The sequence below is a fragment of the Euprymna scolopes genome, chromosome 4 (assembly GCF_053919585.1).
Source record: "Euprymna scolopes isolate OS-2025 chromosome 4, ASM5391958v1, whole genome shotgun sequence".
Taxonomy (NCBI): domain Eukaryota; kingdom Metazoa; phylum Mollusca; class Cephalopoda; order Sepiida; family Sepiolidae; genus Euprymna; species Euprymna scolopes.
The window spans coordinates 169,506,558-169,531,177 of record NC_136485.1 but is presented as its reverse complement, the minus strand read 5'-3'; the positions used below and the strand labels follow the sequence as shown (position 1 = coordinate 169,531,177).

Here is a 24,620-nt window from a genome sequence, read left to right as displayed (position 1 = left end):
GGTATTACTAACCCCAAGTTCGAGGTGGTTTCCATTCGGTTTAGGGTAATTATTTAAGTCTAAAATAAGCGATCGCCTAAAGATTTTTAAAAATCAACGATCAACTTTTGACGAAATCGATTAAGTGACAATAACGCAAATTTTTTAAATGGTTATGAAATTTTTAAAACTATACAAACCAATTGAATGTTAATTTTTTATCGTTTGGGAACAGTTATTGTATATTTGAGTCCCCTCCTCCTCCTTTTTGTTTTTTAACTATATTACACTTTTTCGCCTATTCAGAATTTGAATGAATTTAATAGCAGTTTATTTGAATTTCAAATTCTTAGCAAATTCTCGAGTTTCATAAGATCCCTCCAGACCCTCCACTGCCTAATTTTTCAAAAAGATTAAAACAAAATGTTATTAAATTTCTAATACAATTGAATTCTACTTCAATTATTTCAAATCTACATTTGATGACACATCGTCTGACCTTGAGTTTCATCGATTCCTTGGGTGCGTCGTTCACACATTAAAAAAAAATCTTTTCAGTAATACTTTAAACTGTACTTTTCAATGAAGTTTTTCATTTCGAAATGAAAAACTTTTTCATATCAAAATGCCATAAACAATATGATTTAAAATAAGTTTGCGCAAAAAGTATTTTTCTTCAAACCCCAAATAAACAAACATGCATTTTAATTCCTTAAAAACAATAAAAAAAAAAAAAAATCAGTTGTTGATATTGGTTACGTTTCTTTTTTTCTTTTTTTTTTTTTTCTTTTTTTAATCACATGTCGAGATTCTGGGATCTGCGTCCGCGTTGATTTTTACATGTGTCATTAACAAATAAGGATTGCACTTATGATCGCTTACTGGCCGCCCTAATTACAAAGATTTGTCTGAAAATCGCCATCATTTAAAAAATGCTGATTTTTACGTCCGCCCTGAATATTGACCAACTTGACAATATTTTTGACATTTTCCAAATTTAACGTGAAAGTGTATCTGTTCTGATAGTTGTGTCAGAAATTTCGTAAAAAATATTGAATAATTCCACCCCGTCTTTCCAAGCTTATAACTCCTCAAAAAATATAATTCAAGCCCTAATTTTTTTTTTTTCAATTAAAGGAGCAAGGACCAAGGTTTCATTAAAAAACAAAAAAAACAAAAATAAACGTGTTTTTTTTTTTTTTTTTTTTTTTTATAAAGGTTTTAAACTTCGGACTTTACAGGTAAATTTCTAAAAACACTACTTTTTTTTTTTTTTTAATTTGAATATATTTATTGGTCTTTTATCTTCAATTTGTGATATATAAAACATTGAGTAAATTATTTGCTTTTTAATAGACACTTGAAAATGGGGGGGGGGGGCGTGAATTAAAAAAAAAAAACGTTTGTCTAAAATATATTGTTTATTGAAAAGAGCATAAAATTTCACATTGACCCTGAAAATATCGTAAAAATTGAATCAATAGAAAAATTTTGATAGATTTTTAAAGTTTAAAAATTGAAAAAATACTGAGCTCGTAAAATTCAATTAATTTCATTGCTGTTTTTTAAAAAATAAAAAAAATATTTCTATTACTTTTAAAACAACTTTATTAGTTTATTTTGGAAGTATAATCCATAAAGAAAATAAACAACCCACTTTTAAAAGAGAAATTACGAGTTTTTTATATTTTATTCGCAGTTTCGTGTTAGGGGTGTCAAAAATTCCTACAAAAATTGATACACCTACTGATACTATTTAATCTTTTCTTTTCTGTCAGTGAAAGAAATCCTAGATTACACAAATTTTTGCTTGTCTTAACCTGAACTCCCCCCCCCCTTTTTTTTTAAGATGGGTTTTTATTGGATTAAAATCTTGAAGTATTTTTTTTTTTTATATACACGATTTATAGGTTAAGTTAAAAAAATCGTAAAGTCTGTCAATATTCAGAGGCGACATAAAATAATCACCGGTTTTTATTTGTATTTTTTTAAATATTCAAGCCATACGTTTTATTTAATTTTAAATGGTTGCGATTGATTGAATTTGAGTCAAATAAATTGACTCGGGCGGGTAGTAGCGGCCATAAGTTGTTGCTGAAAAAATAGTTCAAAATGTTCTCTAAATACCATGAAATTTTCTTGATGCTTCCAGCGCACGCCACAGATTTCCCCCTCTTCCCTCTACGTAACACGATGTAACTAATGTAAGTTAACATCATAACTTTTAAAATGAAGTTTAAAATAAATTAATAATCATAATAAAAATACAAGACTAAAATCGTGTTTACATGATCAACGCTTTAAAACATTCATATCCTGTTTCCACTATATTGCATTTTATTATATATCGTGCATTTTTTTTTTTTTTTTTTTTTATCAAATGGATAAAATCACTTTCGTTTGCAATTATATTTTTTGAAAAAAAATCTTTTTTTTTTTTTTTTTTTTTAAATTGAGAATAACAATACTTTAATTTTAATATTTATGCAAAATAGAATTTTTAAATTAGTTTTTAAATTTCGGTATGTGTTAAATTATTAGGTGAAAGTTCTCTTTTACTATGCTAAATAATAGTTCTAAATAATAACTATAGAATCACGTGGAATGTGTAAAGCAAGTGAGAGCAACTACTAGAATCGGTTAATAGTACAAAACCAATCTGTCAATCTGGAATAAAAGAATGACATGGAGATATAGTGTATTCCTACATCTCCTGGTGCTATGGCTGTAAATTTTTCAAGGCCATGGCATCCACTGCACATTCACTTTGGGTTTGACAATGGGCACATCAGCTATGTCAGAAACGTTGTCTGTGGGCGAGGTTAGTACTGATGTGCTTGTCAGACCGGTAAGGTGCGTGTTTTTTGACAATTGTCATTCATGATTGCGTGTGCTTCCAACAGGAAGTATTGTGGTTGGTACCAGGATCAAACATTTTTTTTTAAGAAATCGCATATTCCACAAAGATACTCTTCCAGAGTGGTGCATTTGACCACAGTATTGTCGGTGTGGTAGGGCTTTGACGATAGTGCCCGATTTGAGCCATTTTGCCGCCTTCTTGCACTCTTGAACCCAAATGTGGGATTCAACTTCCAAGAGCGGCAAAAATCATGCATTTGCATTGTATCGATTTCTCAAGACCTGGATGCAATCACAATGGACCTGGTAATGTTGGGTTTGAGGAGATAATGTCTCTCAATTTTAAAAGAAACACGCTCTGTTCAGGACTTAAATTCCAGCTCCGGTATGGGTGTGTTCCTGTATGCACGAGCCACCTTGTCATTGTTGAGACTGCCATTGGGCGATATATTGTGGATGATGCGTTTTGTGGCTTTGACTGCTAATTCAACATGCCCGTTTGACTGTGGGTACATGGCAGACAATATTTTGTGTTGACCGTTCCACAGTAGCAAGAAATCATCAAAAACTTTATCTGTGCCTAAATCCAAACGTAGATTCCATGAGCAAAGCTTTCTTAGAACTGCACGCCAGTGGAACTCTCTGCCGCTTGCCTGTTTCCCATCTTACTACACCTTGTTTATCTTCAAGTCTAACATAAACAAACTCCTGACAAACCGCTCCCTTAAGACACTCTATCAAAACCCCCAATACTAATGATTACTACAATACTATCTCATTGATTACTGTACACACAATAACCCTTATCCCTGAGTGGCCTTCGGGCCTTGATAAGTGGTAACCCCATGTAAAAAAAAAAAAATGGCAAACTGGAATTGTGGTCCTTCGTCAGTACTTTTTACCACGTCATGAGCTATGAAAAGCTCTCTGAAAATTGAGATGGGCTGATGTCAAAGAAGCCTTGTAATTTGGTACAGGGGTGTAATGCAGGAATGATGGAACCTTAGAGTACTGAGGAATTGCGAGAATATCGCTCATGGCCATGATACTCATAGATTTCAGATGTTCTGCTATGAAGCTGGCAATAGTATTCTTGAGGAAAATTTTTGTATGGTGAGAATGTTTAATTTGAGAAGTACCTGCTTTGTCAAAGAATTCAATTCATGAGGCTAAATCAGTGAGCTGACCTGATCATCCTATTCGTAGCGCCATATAGAATCCCATGTAACACGTGTAGGAGCAAACAAGAGCAACAACTCCTAGGATCAGTTGATAGCGCAAAGTCAATCTGGACTAAAAGAACATACTGAATAACATGAATACACAGATGTTGCATTCCTACAACAATGTTATTTCAGCACAGTCCATATTAACCATTATCCTTTGGTGGTCTCTGGGCCTTGATAAGTAATTACTTTCAAAGTAAAAAAAATGTGATCGTTTTGAAGGCGTAAACATACCCATGTTTTATAAATCTAGCAAAAATCGACTAATGGTCAGATTTTCATTACATTTTCGATTCTTATTTATATTTCAAAAGTAGTTTTCGTTAAATATATGAAGGGAATTGAGTCCAAAAGGGAAAATATGTTTAAAATAAAGTAGGCTAACGGGAGAAAAATATATGGGGGGGGGCGTTATTTATCTAAAATAAAGCTACATATTCTTCGTTCTTTTATGGGTCTGTAGCCAGTTTAAAATAGTTTGCTTTTGGTTTCGATTCTAGCTGATGGCACCAAATAGTTTTTGTTTTTTTTTTTTTTTTTTTTTTCCCCCCTCCATTTCATGTTAGGAAAATTTAAAATAATTTAGTTTAAATAAAGTTCCAATATTTTATAAAGCTGAAGAGATTAAGTGATTTAAAAATATTTTTATATTTAAATGAGAAATTGAAATAAAATCATTGTTTCAAAAAAGTTTTTTTTCTCATTAATATATTAGTTGAATAAAAATATTTAAATGGTTTAAATTTCCTAGTATTTTGTGAAGTTTTAAACAAAATTTTAAGTGATGGTCTACAATTTTAAACAGTAAATTCCACCACAACCTACAATTATTTTGTTATAGAATTTTTATTTGTAGTGGGTTCAATTTTAGCATTCATTTCCAAATCTATTGAAGCCTGTAATTAATAAAATTAGCACAATGAAAGAACGTTATCCATTATTCACTTTAGTTTTTTGATCGTTCATAAACTTTACATACAATTTAATTTATATATACAATTATGATGTCACCGTCCTAAAAAAAAAAAAAAAAAAATTGTACCCAATCCATAACATTATTGCCTTTTTGATTTTTATTTCTAACACTTGTGATGGAACCCAAGAATGTATTTAGGCTATAAGTTCAATAATATGGTTTCTAATACCTTTGCAGCACACCAAGCGTCTTCCAGGAATCCATAAGAATTTGTGAACCTCTTAACGTCTTTGTTTCAATTTCTATAATTTTCAAGTATAAAATTAAGGTATTTGCATTTTATGGATGTCCTGAAACTGTCACAAAATTTTCAATGCTTATTCACTGTTGGATTAATTTTTAAAATGTGGTTTTTATGTGAGGAAAACTTTTATGAAATTTGAACAATATATATTCAGGCTGATGTAAATTTAAACGTTGATATAATTAAGCGAAAATGGGGTCATATTTTAGTAAGAATAATGTATTTAAAAAAATCTTTCAATTTCTCAATATTATGATCTGTTAAATATAAAAAAAAAATGTGAAAATTAAATTTATTTTCATGTTAATGAGCCACTTAGAAAATTTAAAGTTTGAACATCAAATTTGCCAAGTTCTCAAAATATTTGAATATGATATAACCCAAACTGTTATGAATTTTAAAAGGGACAGATTTTATTTGATCGTATATTAATCTATTTAATACTATGCCCATACCATGGTCTTGAGCTCCTGGAAGGGGGCCATCCACAACTTTGTAGCGAGGAGTTCTTTTTTTTCCGGGTGAGGATGCTGGCTCCAAACCCAACCTTATCAGAAGGTACATACAGCGCCTAGCCTTCCCAAATGGTCACCCATCTGATACTGGCCAGGCTCAATGTTGCTTAACTTCGGTGATTTGGCGAGAACCAGTGTGTCAGTGTGATTTTGCCGTACAATCTATTTGATAGGTATGACATTAATTGCCAACACCCTTTGTAAACCATAACTAAATTCTGGTAAGCATTAAAAAATAAACAAAATTTCTTTAAGTCATGTATTAATTTATTTACCCAATTGTTTTTCTTTCTACACTTGCACCTGATCACCCCCTCCCCGAAATATTAATATTTATTATTAGAATTTATTGTTGTCAATTTGCGGCTTGTAATTCACTTGCTAAATCTCCTCAAAATAAACACGTTCTCCGTTTTGGAATTCAACGTCTGACACATTCTTTTGCAAAAAAAAAAAAAATAAATTGCAGACGCCATTTCATTTTTAAGTATGCTTTTCAAATAGACATACTAATAAATGCGCTGTCTAGCATCGAATATAAGAAAAAGAGGTAGACAAATTTCCTGTCAAATAAAGTTTGGAATGGCTCAAATTTAGCCGAGTTGCTCAAGAATTACACACGTCAAGTTTGTCAATGTAATTCTTTCTTTATTTCAGTTAGTGAGAGGGATACCTCTCACCATACTTTCCCCTAAACTGGTCAGTTGAACTTGTATTAGGTAGAATATTATTTTTTCATGGAGAGTAGACAATGCATTGTGGATGCTTTGTTGGCAGTTCCCCTGACTCTTGCTTCTCCTAATTTGTCTCTCGGTTCTCCTTTAGAACAAGTGATTTTTCTGACAAAGAGAGGAGAAAACCCATATTTTAAAAAATTTTGCGTTAGAAGTAGCCTTAGATGCCGGAAATTTTCTGTTTCTGTCCTTGTGGCCATGTCACTAGTAAGGGTGCTGGAGGTAAACGTTTTTCTAGTCTGATAGGGACCTGGACCTTCACTTCGGAGGCCGTCCTATCAGCAGGTGTAAAGTATTGGAACTGCTATATTGTCATTTGGTGAATGGATTCTCGACTATGCAGCAGTAGTTTCTGATGGAGCTCCTCGTTGCCATATTAGTGGGTAATTGTTACAGCTTTACCTTATGGTCTACAAAAAAATATTTCTTCACTTTTTCTTCCTTACCTTCCCTCTCTGCCCTGCTCTAACCAAGTTTGTTGACCTATTCTACAAATCCTAAAACTCCATGAAAAGTCTCTAGAAAGAATAAAAGATTAAATCCAGAACACCAACGTAGACCCCCAACCACCACCATGTCTCCTAACATCAGGGGTCTACGTTCCAACCCTCCAGAGATCAAAATCCAATTACAGGAGATCAAACCAGACCTGTTATTCCTAAGCAAAACTAGCATTCGACGATTTCTCAAGATGAATTTGTGATTAAAGGATATTCTAATTTAACATCCAAATCTGACCCCCCCCCAAGATCGACATGGGCATGGAATACAAGGGGTGTGTAATGAGTAATGCCCCTGACCCACTTCCTATAGCAGTAGAGCAACGAAACTTGGCAGTTATTAGTCTTTCTCTATATAGGAATCACCCAGAGTTATGCATTTCTCCCATCATTTGATGCAGCTCTGGAGACCGTTTCCTGTAGAACACCCCAGGTTGGTCCTCCAACCATGACGTGACTTCCGAAATCAAGGCTGCATCATCTGGGAAATGCGTTTCTTTCAAAAACAACTTCATGGCTTGGAAGAGGTGAAAGTCAGAGGGTGCAAGAACAGGAGAGTAGGGAGGATTTCATAACTACACGCCCGTGCTTCTGATCTGGCGACATGCGAATTGTGGACCGGAGCATTGTCCTGCAGGAGGAGGGTACTTTTGTTGATCTTGCCCCGCCTCTTGATTTTGATAGCTTCCCTTAATTTCCTCAAAAGTGAAGCATAATAGGCTCCTGTAATTGTGGTACCCTTTGCCAGAAAATCTGTCATCACTACTCTGTCCTGGTCCCAGAAGACTGTGAGCATGACCTTGCCAGCGGAGGGCTGCACCCTTGCCTTCTTTGGAGGTGGTGAGTGCTTCCACTGCATTGACTAGGCTTTGGTCTTTGGATCATAGTGATGGACTCGGTTTCATCCTGTATAATCAGTCTTTTGAAAAACTTTGACTCATCTTAGCACATCTCCAAATTCATCCTCGAGTATTCGATGCGTTCTCACTTCTTGAATGGTGTGAGCAACCTGGGAGTCCATCTGGCAGACACCTCATGCATATGCACTCATAAATGATAGCTTCCACAGACCCTTAGAATTAGTTCAGAGCTGTAATTTGCCACATAACCCGTAGAGATATAAATCATTGCACATGCAAAATTTCAGCTAGATCAAACCACTGGAAGTGGGTCAGGGGCATTATTTATTGCACACCCCTCGTATGTGCTTATATTAGAGATTGCTTTCAAGGTGGTAGGGGCATCTCCAGAGAAAACCCTCAATTGGCCTATATGTGCTTTCGGATTGCACTTGCTCACACCACTGCAGTTATATATTGTCCTTCTATCACCTCCATAACACTGGAGTTACTATCTTTAAGAGCATATCTGAGAAAATTGATGACATCTTGTCTGCTCATCCTTCGGCTAACATTCACATCTGTGGAGGCATTCACAATGTGGAATTGTTAGCCTACTCAAACAAGACAGATGATGAGGGGAGGTTCTGTCACGATTTCTCCATTGCTTATGACCTAACTCAGATTGTTTATGAACCCACCCGTATGCCCGACACTGATGGTTAGTATGAAAGTCTCCTAGACCTTCTTCTCACAACTTGTCCTGAGCTATGTTCATCTTCCATTCTTTCCCCACTGGGATCTTCCGACCACTTGGTTGTTTCCATAAAGATAAGTACAAAATGGAATAAATCCAACATACCTTTTCATCGTACAGTATATCGATACTCTATGGCTGACTGGGATAGCTTTTGTACATTTACATCAGATTTACCTCTGCGTCCCATGTTTAAAAAGAATGTATCAGACCTGACAGAATAGTTAATTGTAGGTATAGACCGCTTCATACCCTCCAAAAAATTCCAGCAAAAACCTAACAGCCAGCTGTGGTTCTCTCTAGAATGTGCTGCTGCCATTGCACACAGAAATCACTAATTTCATTGCTTAAAACCACCTTCAGGACTGTCAGCAAGCACTGTAAAAGAGTAATAAAGAACACAAGATTTGTATGCTGTCCGTTAATTCCAAAGTAGCTGAGCAGCAGCTTTGTTCCCACCAATTTTGGCAAATAACGATTCTGAGTAGAAGAGTGTGCTTTATCCCAATCATCATTAACGGACCTGATGTAATCTTGTCAGCATCAGACAAAGCCAAATTCTTTGCCAAAAACTTTACAGCTAATTCTACCTTATACAATCAGGGCTGCCAGCACCCCGTATTTCCTCCTGTGTTTGAAAACACGCTATGCAACTTACAAAAATATGTGTGATGTTGCCAAGTAAATCAAAAATCCCGATTCCAGTAAAGCAACTGCTTCCTATTATGGTGCTCAAAAAACTTCAACCAGAACTTCTATACTTACAAAGCTATTTAAGCATTGTCTTAAGGAAAAATGCTTCTCATCGCCGTAGAAAACCTCATCAGTATGTCAGGTATTAAAAAATTCAGATGCTCACTCATCTCCCTCTCAATACAGACTAATCAGTCTCATGTGCGTCATGAGTAAATTACTGGAATCTGTGTTAAATAAAGTAGTCAACCATCTTAGCAAAAATGACCTCCGCAGTGATGTGCAATATAGCTTTCATTTTGCTAGATCTACAGCAGATGTGCTAACAGTTATATCTCATAGGATTAGCAAATCTCTCGACAGTGGCTTCTTTTCTAGGGCAATTGCCCTTGACATATCAAAGGCCTTTGATAGGATATGGCATAATGGTTTACTCCACAAAATCTCTGACTAAAGTATAGCTGGAAATGTCTTTTCAATTATTAATAAATTTCTCCATGATAGGCCCATAGGAGTTATGGTTGATGAGCAAAAATCAGAAGCTCACAGTATTAATGCTGGAGTCTACATCAATGATCTCCCAAATCACATCTGAAGATCATTTGTAGATATTTATGCTGACGACACTACCATCTATGGAAGCACTTCAAAGGCAGTAAACGACCAAGTTCTCTCTGATTCTCTCTCCTCTAATCTTGATCACATAGTACAATGGGGAAAGAGGTGGCTGGTTAATCATCAACGCTCTGATCCTCATCTGGTATCAATTAAAATGAATGGCTCTCGTCTTGGGGAGGCTCCATGTTTTGACAAACTTTTGAGTCTGACTTTTACTCCTGATCTGAGATGGAACACATACATCAAATCCGTTGCCAGGGTTGCTGGAAAAATGGTGGGATCGTTTTACTGCTCCAGTAGATATCTCACTGCTGATGCAATTTTCTACCTTCATAAAAGCTAAGTACATCCAAGAATGTAGTACTGTTGTCACATCTGGGCAGGAGCTGCTAGAAACAGCTTATCCTGCCTTTACAGAGTTAAAAATAGACAGTCTATAGCCTAGTCGGGGATGCCCTTTTCTTGCTCCTGCAACCTCTTTCCCACAGAAGAGATGTTGCAAGCTTGTTTGTGCTTTACCGTTATTTTCATGGCAAGTGCTCATCTAAGCTCCAATCTATGGACCCCCCCCCTTCCCCCGTTCTGACTTTCACAAAAAACATTGTCTAGCTGAAACCACTAACATTAATTTCTCCCACTTTTTTATCTGTGCCTAAACGTAGATTCCATGAACAAAGACTTTCTTAGAACTGCATATCTCTGGAACTGTTCAGTTTTCCTGCTTTCCAACTGACTACAATATGGTTGTCTTCAAGTCTAACGTGGACAAATTCTTGATGGGCCATCCCCTTTAAGTAAAATTTTGACTACGATTACTACATGTTCCCTTTGACCACTGTACGCTCATTAATCCTTATCCTTGAGTGACCTCTGGGCCTAGATAAGTAATGGCTCATTTGTAAAAAGCAAAAAAAAGATGCATAACAAAAAATACAAATAAAAATTAATAGACTTAAATTAATTTATCATAATTTTTACTCATATTGAAGAAGGATCCGGGTTAAAATCGCATATAAACATTGTTTTACACTCCATAAAACCAGCAAAGTTTGATTTGTGAACATCGCAAAATGACAATCTTAAAAAATGATAATGTGACAATGGCAGCAAATTTTTCATAAATACAAAAAAAACAGCTAAATTAAACATTAAAAATAAAGAAAAAAAACTTAATACAAATAAACATACCTTGTTAAAGTTTTGATTCATTAGTCAAGTGAATATAACAGTAAAAGTCTTTGGCTTGAAATATTATAAAAAAAGACATAGATGGATATCCAGAAAACATCACTTTTAAGCAGACATGTAAAACAATTAACTTCTGTTATCTATGGACGGTTCTAAGTGACTAAGCATTATTTAAATTTTAACTAATTCCTTAAATTAACTTTATTAAAAACTTATTTTCAATTCAAAATTTTTGTATAAAAGTCACTTTTATTTAATACTAGCAATTCAGCCCAGCTTTGTTTGGGGCCCTATGTACTGGTTATAACTTTGTGCATATGTATATATTAAAAGTTTGACTCATGTCCAGGTAACCTTCATCTAAAATTTCAAGTGTCTAGACCCAAAATTGGTGGAAGAGTTTGGTAGAATCTGCAAATGTCAGCTCTTTCAACTTTGATCTCTTTGCAGACAAATTTGTGACCAAAAACTGATTAAAAAGCTTGCATGTCTGAATACCCTTTATGTAAAATTTCAAATGTTTAGACCAAAAATTGGTTGAATTTGATATACCAGAGGTAAAAAAATTTTATAACTTTGATCCCTTAACATTTATTGTTTTGGGCTTGAATCAAATTAAAAAGTTTGGTCCATGTCCAAGTAACCTACATCTAAAAGTTCAAGTGTTTAGACTCCAAATTGGTGGAAAAGTTTGGTAGTTTTCAAAGGTCAAATCGTTGAATTTTGACCCCTTGACAGCCAAGTTTCTGGCCGAAAACCGATTAAAGATTTTCCCTCATCTCAATACCCCAGTCTGTAGACTGAAAATTGACAGAGTAGTTTGGTAGGGAAATGTATATACACACGACAAACAATTTCATTTTTTTTTAGATATATAGATTAACAGATCGTAGAATCATCTGTGCACAAAGAAATTTAATTACCTCTGAACTTATAGAAATTATATTTTTGTTCTAACAATGAAGAAACAAATAATATAGATTACCTGAAAATTTATATTTGTCAGATGCAAAGATGAACAAATTGGTTTTCCATAGAAAAAATAATTCATGTTCAATTTTTACTTGCTCATTCATGAAAAACAGCATCGCTAAAAAAAAAAATTAACATATATATTCGTAAGTTTTCAGAGGCAATCTTCCAGTTTTTTCTTTCACTAACTCTGAAAAATTCAATTGTATAAAAAATTATTTCGAAAATCTTTTGAAATTTCATAGGCGAAAATTTATATGTAAATAAAAAAAATTTTCATGAAACTTAAATTTAATATATTTTCCTTTTCTCTGAAAAATCATAAATCGGCAACGATTGTGACCCAAAATTAATCATTCCAGTATAATTTTGATATGTTAATAAAATTAAAAAACAAAAACACAATGGACCCCCCTCCCCTCAAAAAAAAAAAAACTTTCGATAATGAGAATTTTTTTTGTATATTTTATTTCAGTTTATATATAGATCCGATTTTCAAATAAGTAAAAAAAAAAAAAATTGTTTGGATTTCAAGTCTGAATAAATCAACTTTGAAAATCTAGAAAAATAATTGTTTTCTGAAGGTATTTGAATGATAATTAAAATCTTAAGATACCGAATTAAAGAAAATGTACTTTTTTTTTTTTTTTCACTAAGATTTAAAAAAAAAAAAAATGGGTTCATTATATTCTGTTATATTTAATTCATAAATACTAAAGATTTCATTAAAATTTCCTCAACTTTAAATTTGTAAGTGAAAGGAGTGTCCAAAATTTTTATACGTTTTGAGTATCGGCATTCATTTTTCATGTACCCAGTTGTTTACATGGTGTTTTTTACATTTATTTTGAAAATGTGGTTTGCCAAGTTTTGAAAATATTTGAATATGTTAGAACCTGAACTGTTATGAATCGTAAAAAGGGTGGGGGATCATTGAGAACATGCAGACGGCAATAAGTTAAATGTTAGTGGAAATTATCTTATTTTGTAATTATTTTGAAGTATGCAGTTTATTTTCATGATTGTAAACAAAATTTCTAATGCTTATAATTACACGTTCATGCATAAAAGGGAAATATAATGTAATATTTCTCCATAAACTATCATTAAAATCACCGAAAATATTTTTTGTAGAATAAAATATGCGTAAAGTGCATTTGAAAGCCATATCATAACGCAATATTGGGAAAATGAATCAATATGTTACTTGTTTGAAATTTATAATTTAAATATATATCAAACTCCATCCTCAGAATGTTATTTTCTTTATAAATTTCAAACAAGTAAAATATTTATTTTTCTGATAATACATTGTGATTTGACTTTCAAGCGCACTGGATGCACATTCTATTTTATTCAAATTAAATCCACACTTCTATAATGGAACTCACATCCTTGCATACCCAACGCACCATTCCAACATTTCCAAATACAACTGCTGAGAGACAATGAGCTTATCTTTACAGACTTTTCTTTCTCCAACTATACAACATGGCAAAGAAAGAAAACATACTGAGGATGAAGTTTGACTCAAATATATTTGTTATAAATTTCAAACAAGTAAAATATTCTATTTTCCTAATATTGTGTTGTGATTTTGCTTTCAAGCGCACTTGATGTATATTTTAGTTTATTCAAATTAAATCAATGCTTCTATAATGTAATTCACACCCGTGACATTTTTAGTATTTTTTTTTGTGTGTGAAAATACTTAATAAGTGTGCTATTCAATGATATTGTTAATTTGAGAAATGAATTTTTCAAGTTATATTGATTTTATTAACTTTTTTTTTATACATAAAAATATTTAAAAACAGAAACTTGTTGCTTTATTTTCAATAAAAATAAATTGTTTGCTTTTTTTACACAAAATATATTTTGACCCCAGGTAATAATAAAAATTAATGGGTTCATTATATTTCATTAGCATTACAAGCGTATGCTGTATTTTCGTGGACAATATTACATAGTTAATGTGCTTCAACAAGGCATATCTTTTTTATTTGTTGGTAAATTTTTAAAAGAATTACATTGATGAAAAGAGAATAGAATCAGCATTCCAACGATAATTTATTTTTCTTTTATGCGTTCAATGTTTTTATGATCCAAGTTTAAAATAAAAAGGGAAACAGTTTTTTCAATGTTTACATTTCATACGTTACGTTTGTATACATATGCACAGGGTTAAATTTGATTGGATATGGCTGAAAATTTACAGGCTAAATCCATCTCTACTGGTCTTTGATTTTGATTTTTACGACTGAGCAAAGTTAACAAAGAATATTTCAAAATTGATAAGATAAATCGGTATATATCATCCATTTTCATATAGATAATAGTTTCAGAATTGTTTTCATGTATATTATGTAAATATTTGATAATTATTGAGCGGAAAAATGTTATCTTATAGAAATTCAAATCCGCTTAAAGAGAAACGACTTGCTTTCGCTAACCATCGCTGTCAGCGTATTAATGAGTTTGTATTCGCTTAAAATAGAAAACTTTTTTCTAATTTCAAAACAAAAGCAGAAAGTTTATTTTTATTCTGAGTTTGTCAATTTAAAAAACTTATCAAGTTTTTTAAATTTGATTTCCAAACAATACTATTTTGTTTTTAACGCTTAATGCACTAAAAGCATTAAAAAACAACAAAATGTACTAAGTACATGCGTTTGTTTTTTAGTGATAAAAAAACAAATATATAACAAATAAAAGGTACTTGTTCACTTATGCTACCATGCTGAAATAATAATGCTATTTAGAAACGCATTCTTAACATGGGGAAGGAAGGGTGTTTTGTTAACTATTCTGTATTTTCACCTAACAATTAAATAAAATATATTGTGAAACTTGAATTTATTTTTAACCCATTGTCAAGACCATTTTTTTTCAAATCTGTAAAACAAACCCTTTTTTTTTTTTTTTTTTAAACTGAAGATATCTAAATAATAATAATTAGGCGGTTCGATAAAAAATTTTATTGTGATGCATTTTGTAAATTTTTACCTTGTTTCCACTTTAACATTTTTATTTAAAATGACCATCTTTTAAGGGTTTCGGGTATGCTGAAGACGAATATCGCATTTAAATTTTCTGCAAATAAGTAGCTTTCCGGATATTAAGCAATGTCATTTCTTATGTTATTGTTGGTGGTTATCTTGGTACATGCATTTGCACATAGTTTCTTGGGGTTAGGTTTGCGCGCTCATGCATACGAAGATGGCCACCAGCAATAACATAAGAAATGACATTGCTTAATATCTGGAAAACTACTTATTTGCAGAAAATACCCTAAAACATAAGTAATCATTTTAAATGTTAAGGTGGAAACAAGGTAAAAAAAAAAAAAAAAAAAAAAATTACCGTTTTATTTCTTTGTTTACATAATTGAATTTTCAGTAAAACAACAATAGAAATGGCAAAAATTTCCATCAACTGGTTGCTTATAGCAAATAGTTGTTGCTTATCAGGATTCTTGGTATCCTGGTACTGTGAAAGCTACATCAAGGATTCATGTAGAGTACGATTTATGGTTGCATCTCAGAAAATAGGGTTATATTTTGTGCCAGATAGAGAGGATTTACAAAATTGAAAATTGGACTGGTCCCAAAATGCATAAGTTCTGGTCAATTATGGGAATTTCCATCTTTTACAGAAATCCAAAATCTACATGAAAAATTTTCTTCGATTAATTCATATCTACTCAATGTTTTTTTGTTTTTTTTTTTCTGTCAGGGGAGTAGTAAATACCGTCCATAAATGCTCTTTAGGCCAGATTAAGCTCTCCTTTGGTGAGGCAGGAAAATTCCTGCTCTCAATAAAGCTATTTTTAAATACCACTATAATACTTAGTTTTGTTCATGAATACATACCCACTGTATGATACCATGCGCCAGTTTAAAAAAAATTGAAATTTGTACATCTTAATTTATAATTCATGGCTTATGGTAAAGAGATGCATCAAATTTGACTGCATAATCAGAAAGAGCACACAATTTTACATAAGAGTGCCAAGTTTCGTGAGAATAGCTTGAAAAATAAATGGTTGCGAAATTATTGAATTTCTTGAAATGATGAGGTTCGTAATTTAGCCCACTTTTTCTAAAGAAAAATGTCCACAGAAAAGCCTAAATTTTGGCACTTAAAATCTCATAACTTTTGAACTACTGATGGTCTTTTCATGCAAGTATAAACTAACAATTATCTAAAAAGAAAAAAATCAACTTGTAATGCTAATTTCATGATCTTTTAATATTGCAAAATTCATTAAAATGGGTTGATTTTTGTACTTTTAAGTCTAAATGTTTTACATTTTGAGTATCGACCATTAGTTTTGCATATACCTAACAAAACCTGGCCTTCATAGTTATATATGAGTTCTATTCATTCTGTTTATTTTGAATTTCATATCATTTAACTGACAATCTATCAATTTCATTAACCCTTATCTGCGAATGACCTTTTAGCTTTAATAAATGGTGTTGGTGGCGGAGGGGATATTTTTCAGCATATTAAAAACTGATCCTGTCTCTAACTTAACTTCTATCTCTTCTCGACTCATCAGAGTGGCTGAATATAACGAGATATATAAAGGCCTTGCAAAAACTTGACAGAAGCGATGAATTTTCACGAGCTTGGTATCATTTTGAAGCTCAACCCTTCAGATGACAAATATCGAAAAATTGGCTAAAAACGTGAATGCCTTCATCCTCAACTGGGCACTTTTCTAGAGGGAGTTGTAGCAAAAAATCTTTTCTTCATGACAATTTGCCCATGCATGCATGCGCAAAAAACATTCTTTCTTGAATTAGTTTAAATATTTAGAAAATGACTCAATTTCGCTGATGCCGTTATAGGCCAGTCGGTAATGGAGCAGCGTTATCTTAAGATTGCACGTTTGGGCCGAGATGTCAGATTTTCGATTTTTAATATTGAAACAGGGTTATTAATGCCATTTGGGGGGGGGGGGGGGCATCACGTTTGCTTTTTTTTTTTTTTTTTTTTTTTTTTTTTTTTAGTTCTAACATCGTTCGCTTATTCTTTATTTTGCTGGTTTCGTTTTTTTTTTTTTTAATATAATATTTAAACAGGGTTATTACGTTTGCTTATCTATATATATAAAAGCGAAAATGTATGTATGTACGCTTTTCCTCGATGTCCACAAAAGGCTTCTTTCAGAGAAGCGCTTGCTCGGTTCACAACTTAAAACTTTTTATATCATCTATAAATTGTAATATCTCACACTTAACCACGGAGCTCGCCTGTCTATTTAATTTTATTGACTTTCAAACGTTAATTATTCGACATTTCCTGCATCGGCACGCGTTACATTCGGTTTTCGGTATAAAAAAAAAAAGCGAAATTCGACTCTAATCACAGGCCGAAAGCCAGTTGTCTCAAGAGAGCTAAGTAACGTTTCTTTAATGTCGACTTGGTCATATCAGACTAGCTTTCATTTCGCTCCTCCTAATAAACAGGGAGTGGGTTTTTAAAAACAAACAAACCGATTTATTCACCTCATTCAAAACTGTCCTCTCGTGACGACGACCGGTTCTACGCAAGCGTCAGATGACGTCATGACCTGATTTACTTTAAATAGTTGAAAAACTGACTAAATCTCATGTACTTTGCGTTAGCTCAGTTGGTTAGCACGTTGGTTCGTTATCTAAATGTTTTGAGTTCGAATCATAGTGTGAGATGTCTTTCTTTTTTTTTTTTTTTCTTTCTTTTTCGATTTTTTAAATTTAAATATTGAACCAGTGTTATTTAAGCCATTTTTCACGTAACATTCGTTTTTTTTTTTTTTTTTTTTTTTTTTTTTACTTCGCTTATCCACCCCTGACCACACACCCAAAAACACTCGGGTACCCACCGATTTTTAAATTTTAGTATCAAAAAAGGCTTATTTAAGCCACACGTGTTCGTTTTTCTGTTTTTGTTTTTTCGATTTAACATCGTTCGTTTGCCTTACGTTAGTTTTTTTTTTTTTTTTTTTATGTTTTGATTACCCCCCCCCCCCTTTAAGTTTTACCGTTGTTTTCTTGTTTTACTTTGCTTATAACAAACAAACCTGGTCATTGACCTCATTTGCTGAATAGCTATTGCTTTCGTCATCATCGTAACGCTCTACGACCTTCAGTAACTCGTTCTGGCTGGCCGATTTTATTTTCAAACTTCGCCTCAGGGCTTCGGTCTCCCCCCCCCTCCCCCAGTTTCTTTTTTATTTAATAGCACGTACACCTCCAAACACCCGGGCAACGCCGGGTACCCCTGCTAGTCTATAAATATAAAAGCAAAAATGTATGTATGTGTGTTCGCTTTTTCTGTATGTCTACAAAAGGCTTTTTTCAGGGGAGCAGTCGCTCGCTTCACAAATTTTTAAAACTCACAGTTAACAACAAAGCTCGCCTGTCTATTTAATTTGCTCGATTTCGGGAAGATAAATATTCAACACTTGTCGCTCGCCGCATATGGGTTAGTCTTTTTCCTATAACATCTTGGGAAAATAAAAATCCCGCAGTCAAACTTGACCTCATTAACTCATTAAAACGGGCACCTGCTAAATTCAAGTAATTAAATAAATTCAAGTAATTAAATAAATTCAAACGTATTTCCGTTAGCATGTTGCTATGGGGTAATGGTTAACATCGCACGTTTTTTTTTTTTTTTTTTTTTTTTTTTTCACACTTTAATTTACAACTTTGCCTCAACGGTTCGGGTTCGATCCTCATACTTATTTTTTTTTTTTTTTTTTTACCCCCCCCCCCCCTCCCCCGAGTTTCCACACACACCTCCAAACACCCCTCGCTAGTCTATATATATATAAAAGGCAAAATGTGTGACCATTTCGTGTATGTCTTGCAAAGGCTTCTTTCGCACGCGCTCCCGGGGTCGTTACTATCGCTTAAAACTGTTTATATACCCCCTATATCATAATATCTAGGATTTGGGAACGTGGGTTGTCTCTAGATTTATTTACGTCGACTTTTATGAGATTCGCGCTATTTCGCTCTGTCCCCTGTTTGTCCTGCATTTTAGTATAAATACAGTGAAATTAAATTAAAATGTTGTGTTCTCGGCTTTTAGTGCTGCTCACCCCCTTCCACCATCATCTGGGGGAAGTGAAAACTAAAAATAACGATCCCGCGATGACCTCATTTAGCGTCTTCCTGTCAATCAAACCTCTTTTAGTAGCTTTATAAGCCTTAACTTAACACGCTAATCAATTACTCTCACTCATGGTCGAGACGGTTAAGTAGTTGGCTTTGGTTTCCACCTCCGCGTCAAGGCTTCCGGGTTCAATCCCTCTTCCCGACCAAAACTATTTTTTTTTCTTTTACACCTTTAAACACCCGGGCAACGTTTTTTTTTTTTACATCGTCTTTTTTATAATATTTAAGAAGGGTTATTTATCTCTTCCCCCCCCCCCCCATACGTACACCTACAAACACACGGGCAACGCCGGGTACCCCCCCCCCTGCTAGTCTATAAATATAAAAGCGAAAATGTATGTATGTGTGTTCGCTTTTTCTGTGTGTCTACAAAAGGCTTCTTTCAGAGAAGCGGTCGCTCGCTTCACAACTTTTTAAAACTTTTTATATCACATACAGATCGTAATATCTCACACTTAACAACGAAGCTTGCCTGTCTATTTAATTTGCTCGCTGCAGGTGGGTTAGTCTTTTTCCTATAACATCTTCGGGGGGGGGGCGTTCAGCAGTAAATGAATACTATCCCGCAGTCAAAACTTGACCTCATTTAAAACAGGCACCTGCTAAATCCAAGTAATTAAATTAAAACGTGTTTCCGTTAGCATCTCGCAGTGGGGCAATGGTTAACATCGCACGTTTTTTTTTTTTTTTTTTTCACTTTAATTTACAACTTTGCCTCAAGGGTTCGGGTTCGATCCTCATACTTACTTTTGTTTTTTTGTGCACATTTTTCGTATGTCCAGCAAAGGCTTTTTGACTACTAGGGGGGGGGGGTACTACTTAAAACTTTTTACATACCGTCTAGATCGTAATATCTGGGATTTGCGAACGCACGTCAGGTCTAGATTTATTTACATCGACTTCTACAAAATTCTTGATATTTCAGCTTTTTCATATAAAAGCAAAACTAATCTGAAGTGAAACTCGTACCGGGAACGTCCAGAAAGCAATAAAGCTTTGATCAATGCGGGAAAACAAACCCCTTATATCGGACAATTGCTATTCAATTTAGATGATCCCCTTTTAATGGGGAGCTTCCCCCCCCCCATCCCGTCCAAACATCTTGGAGAAACAAAACTAGCCAATGTTGGTAAAAACTGCCTCGCAGTAAAAGTTAACTGCAGGATTTCTATTTGACCTCATTAAATTCACGCACCTGTTTTTAATACTTAAATAAATTCAAACGTTTTTCTGTTGCTCTCCCTTGCTGGCCGAGCAAGTAATGTCAGGGTTTTTTTTTACACTTTATTTTCCACCTTCGCCTCAAGGCTTCTGGTTCGATCCTACCTACCTACCAAAACTTTTTTTATATATCATATTTGTTTACCACGCCCACACCTACAAACATCTGGGAAACGCCGAGCACTTCCACTAGTGTGTGTGTATATATATATATATATATATATATATATATATATATATATATATATATATAAAGGCAAGAGGCGTGCACTAGGTGTCCCTAACACAAAACTGCAAATAAAATATAAAAAAAACTCGTAATGTCTCTTTTTAAAGGGGGGTTGTTTATTTTCTTTATGGAATATACTTCCAAAATAATCTATTAAAGTTTAAAAATTAATAAAAATATTGTTTTATTTTTATTAAAGTGTTTACAAAGTGCCTGCGTGCATTCATGCAGCCATGTTTTTTATGTAATGGAATCAATTGAATTTTATGAGTTAAATTTTTTTCAATTTTTAAACTTTAAAAATCTATCAAAATTTTTGTAATGATTAAATTTTTACGATATTTTCAGAGTCAGTGTGAAATTTTATGCTCTTTCCAATAAACCGAATATATTATAGACAAGCGGTTTTTTTTTTTTTTTTTAAATTCACCCCCCCCCCCTATTTTGAAATCTATTCAAATGAAAACAATTAATTTTCTCACCTCAAATTTATATATCACAAATTGAAGATAAAAGATCAATAAATAAAATAAGCTAATTTAAAACAAAAAAGGAAGTTATTTGCAAATTTACCTTTCAGTCCAAAGTTTAAAACCTTTTTTTTTTTTTTCTAAAGTAAAATGATTATTTTTTAACTACGGATACACATATTCCTCCACACACAAGGCTTGGCTTATGCGTATATGTTGTTTTTATGTCCTTTTGTCCATCCGTATTTCAAAACAGGAAGTAACACCGCTTCGCTAGGTGTGTCAGCAATGTCCTTTTGTCCATCCGTATTTCAAAACAGGAAGTAACACCGCTTCGCTAGGTGTGTCAGAAATTTTGTGAAAGATATTGAATAATTCCACCCTGTCTTTCCAAGCTTATATAACTCCTCGAAAAATGTAATTCAAGCCCTAATTTTTTTTTTTTTTTTTTTATTTAATGCTTTAAACTTCGGACTTTACAGGTAAATTTCTAAGAAAAACACTACTTTTTTTTTTTTTTTAAATTTGAATATATTATTTATTGATCATTTATCTTCAATTTGTGATATAACACTTTGAGTAAATTATTTACTTTTTAATAGATGGGAGGCGTGAAATCATTCGACCCCCTTTCTTTCCAAGCTTATAACTACTCGAAAAATGTAATTCAAGCCCTTTTTTTTTTTTTTTTTTTTTTTTTTTTTCAATTAAAGGAGCAAGGACCAAGGTTTCATTTAAAAAAAATAAAAGAAAACAAACGTGGTTTTTAAAAAAAAAAAAAAAAAGGTTTTAAACTTCGGACTTTACGGGTAAATTTCTAAAAAGCACAATTTTTTTTTTTTTTTTTTTTTTTTTTTTTTTTTTTAAATTTGAATATATTATTTATTGATCTTTTATCTTCAATTTGTGATATATAAAACTTTGAGTAAATTAATTATTTACTTTTTAATAGACACTTGAAAATGGGGGGGGGCGTGAATTAAAAAAAAAATGTTTTTCTAAAATATTATATTCTGTTTATTGGAAAGAGCATAAAATTTCACATTGACCCCAAAAATATTGTAAAAATTGAATCAATAGAAAAATTCTGATAGATTTTTTAAATTTAAAAATGTTGAGCTCGTAAAATTCAATTAATTTCATTACTGTTTTTTTAAAAAGTAAAATAAAATATATTTCTATTACTTTTAAAACAACTTTATTAGTTTATTTTGGAAGTATAATCCATAAAGAAAATAAACAACCCACTTTTAAAAGAGAAATTACGAGTTTTTTATATTTTATTCGCAGTTTCGTGTTAGGGGTGTCAAAAATTCCTACAAAAATTCTGATGCACTTACCGCTTCGCTAACACCGGCTAATGAATAGTCGTTTTAATAGAATATTAACATGCAGTAAAAGCAAAATACAAGCAATATTTTTCCAACACATAATATTGAATTTTTTTATTTTTTTATTTACAAATTCACAAGGAGTTACAAAAGTATGGCTTGATTAAACGTAAATAATATTTTTTTTTTTTTTTTTTTTTAAGCTGTATGATATTAAAATTTCGATTATTTTGTTCAAATTTTATAAAATTAAAGAGCTGGATCACATACAAAATAAATTTTCCCTTATATTTTAGGAAAATCATATTTTAAATATAAATTGACCCAAAAGTGAACAAGTATCAACTTTTCTGAAATCTGACCATTTTAAAAATGACCACTACATAGGAATGTTGTTGTAAAGTGTCAATGTAGTCTGTCCCTTTCATTATTTTCATATGTTGAAAAAAAAATCATTAGTTTATTTTAGGTTTCAGCTTTTGAATGGTCAAAAGTTATAATATTGGTCTCTATTAAGGTTACATGAAAGGTGTATAAATTCTATGGTACACTTTGGAGGTCCCTACAGCTTATTTTTGGAAATTTGAAGACCTTTACCAATAATTTTATAGAGATTAATAATAAAACATGAATAATTAATTCTAGTTTAATATTTTCATTTATAATTTAATAAAGACCAATAAACAGACTATAATTTAATGTAAAGTACCCTTTTTTAATATCCAGCCAATGGTTCTTGCATGGATGTAAATTCTATTAATCAGAGGACTCATGGGACTGGGAACCACTTGTGAAATTAATATTTTCCTAGAAACTGCTTCAATTCGCCTGTAGTGAAAATATCATACCAGCATAATTTTTTTTTTTACTTTCCCACAAACTAATTTTATGGTTTTTGAATCTAATTTCAAATATCAGTATCTTTTTGTGTTTGCATAAAAAAAATCAACATTTTGGCATGTAATGTCTTGCGTTTGCTAGTGATATGTTCGAGTTTGCTTAGCAACATAAGTATTGATTATTTTCTTTACCAGTCATTTGTATGCACACGTTCTCTTCCTCCTCCATGAACAGTGACTTTCAGAAGATTGATTTTTTATTTGTATTCAATTTTTTTTTTTTTTTTGCTGTTGGAGTTACAAGAAAAATGCATCATTTAAAATTTATCTAATTATCTTTTTAATGTACATGTCTTAAAATAAGAAAATTAAGATATTTATTTTTATATTAAGTTTTCAATAAATAAAAAAAAAAAATGGTAGAACTTGGTGGTTCTGTGGCGGATTGAAGATATTGGTAAACTATGTAATCGCAATCATTAAATGTCCAAGAAGTCGATTGAAAATTCGCAATTATTGAATTTTGATTATTGTCCCAATATGAAATAAAAAAAAATAATGGTTTTAAACATGGGAAACCTTTTTTTTTTTACCAAATGAAAAGTATAAACTTCCGTGGAAACAAACCATAACCCCATATAACAACAATAGAGAACTTATTGACAGTTTTCATAAAATAAAAAAAACTTGATAATAAATCAATAAAGAATTTGAGAAAACAAGTTTATACACTCATGAACATTATCATAAAAGAAAAAAAATTGATTTTATTTTGACATGTAGATCGTCGATGAAATAATATTTATTAGATCAACATGTGTCACCTGATGCTAAAGTTTTTTTTTTTTTTTTTTTTTTTTTTTTTTAGCTTCAAAATGTCATCTTGTAAATACAATTAAATGAAGAAACATTTTCAAGTGGATAGATTTCTAATCTCAAATCTAATTAACTTTGAAAATATAAAAGGGTCAAATCAGAAATGCGAGTTTCCAAATCCGTCATTTAAACCATATAATGAGAGGTAGGTCTTGGAGATGGTTAAGAGATGAATGTTTTGTAGGATGCAAAGAAAAAGCATTTAAAAGTAGTTGTGGTCTGGTTTCTCACTTGAATAAATCACATTTCATTAATTCGATTTGCTTTTTCATGTCAATTTTAAAGATTGTTTGGGAAAACACTTTTTCAAAACATTGGCTTGTATTTACCCTATGATTCTTAGTCCGTTTACCTTGAAAAATTAAGCTGTTAAAGATTTTAT

General features: G+C 32.4%; 1 protein-coding gene across 26 annotated transcripts in view; it reads left to right on the top strand.

Annotated features, from left to right (window-relative positions):
* LOC145270147 (zinc finger RNA-binding protein-like) overlaps positions 1 to 24,620 on the top strand; it is a 167,912-nt gene that overhangs the window by 93,747 nt on the left and 49,545 nt on the right. For 3 of the 26 annotated variants that reach the window (XM_080125796.1, XM_080125789.1, XM_080125767.1), the window contains exon 1: positions 24,231 to 24,383. The exons of the other annotated variants lie outside the window; for them this stretch is intronic. The gene's annotated coding sequence lies outside the window, so the exon portion shown is untranslated. Of the gene's footprint in view, positions 1 to 24,230; positions 24,384 to 24,620 lie in introns of those variants that run through there. 26 annotated transcript variants of the gene reach the window in all.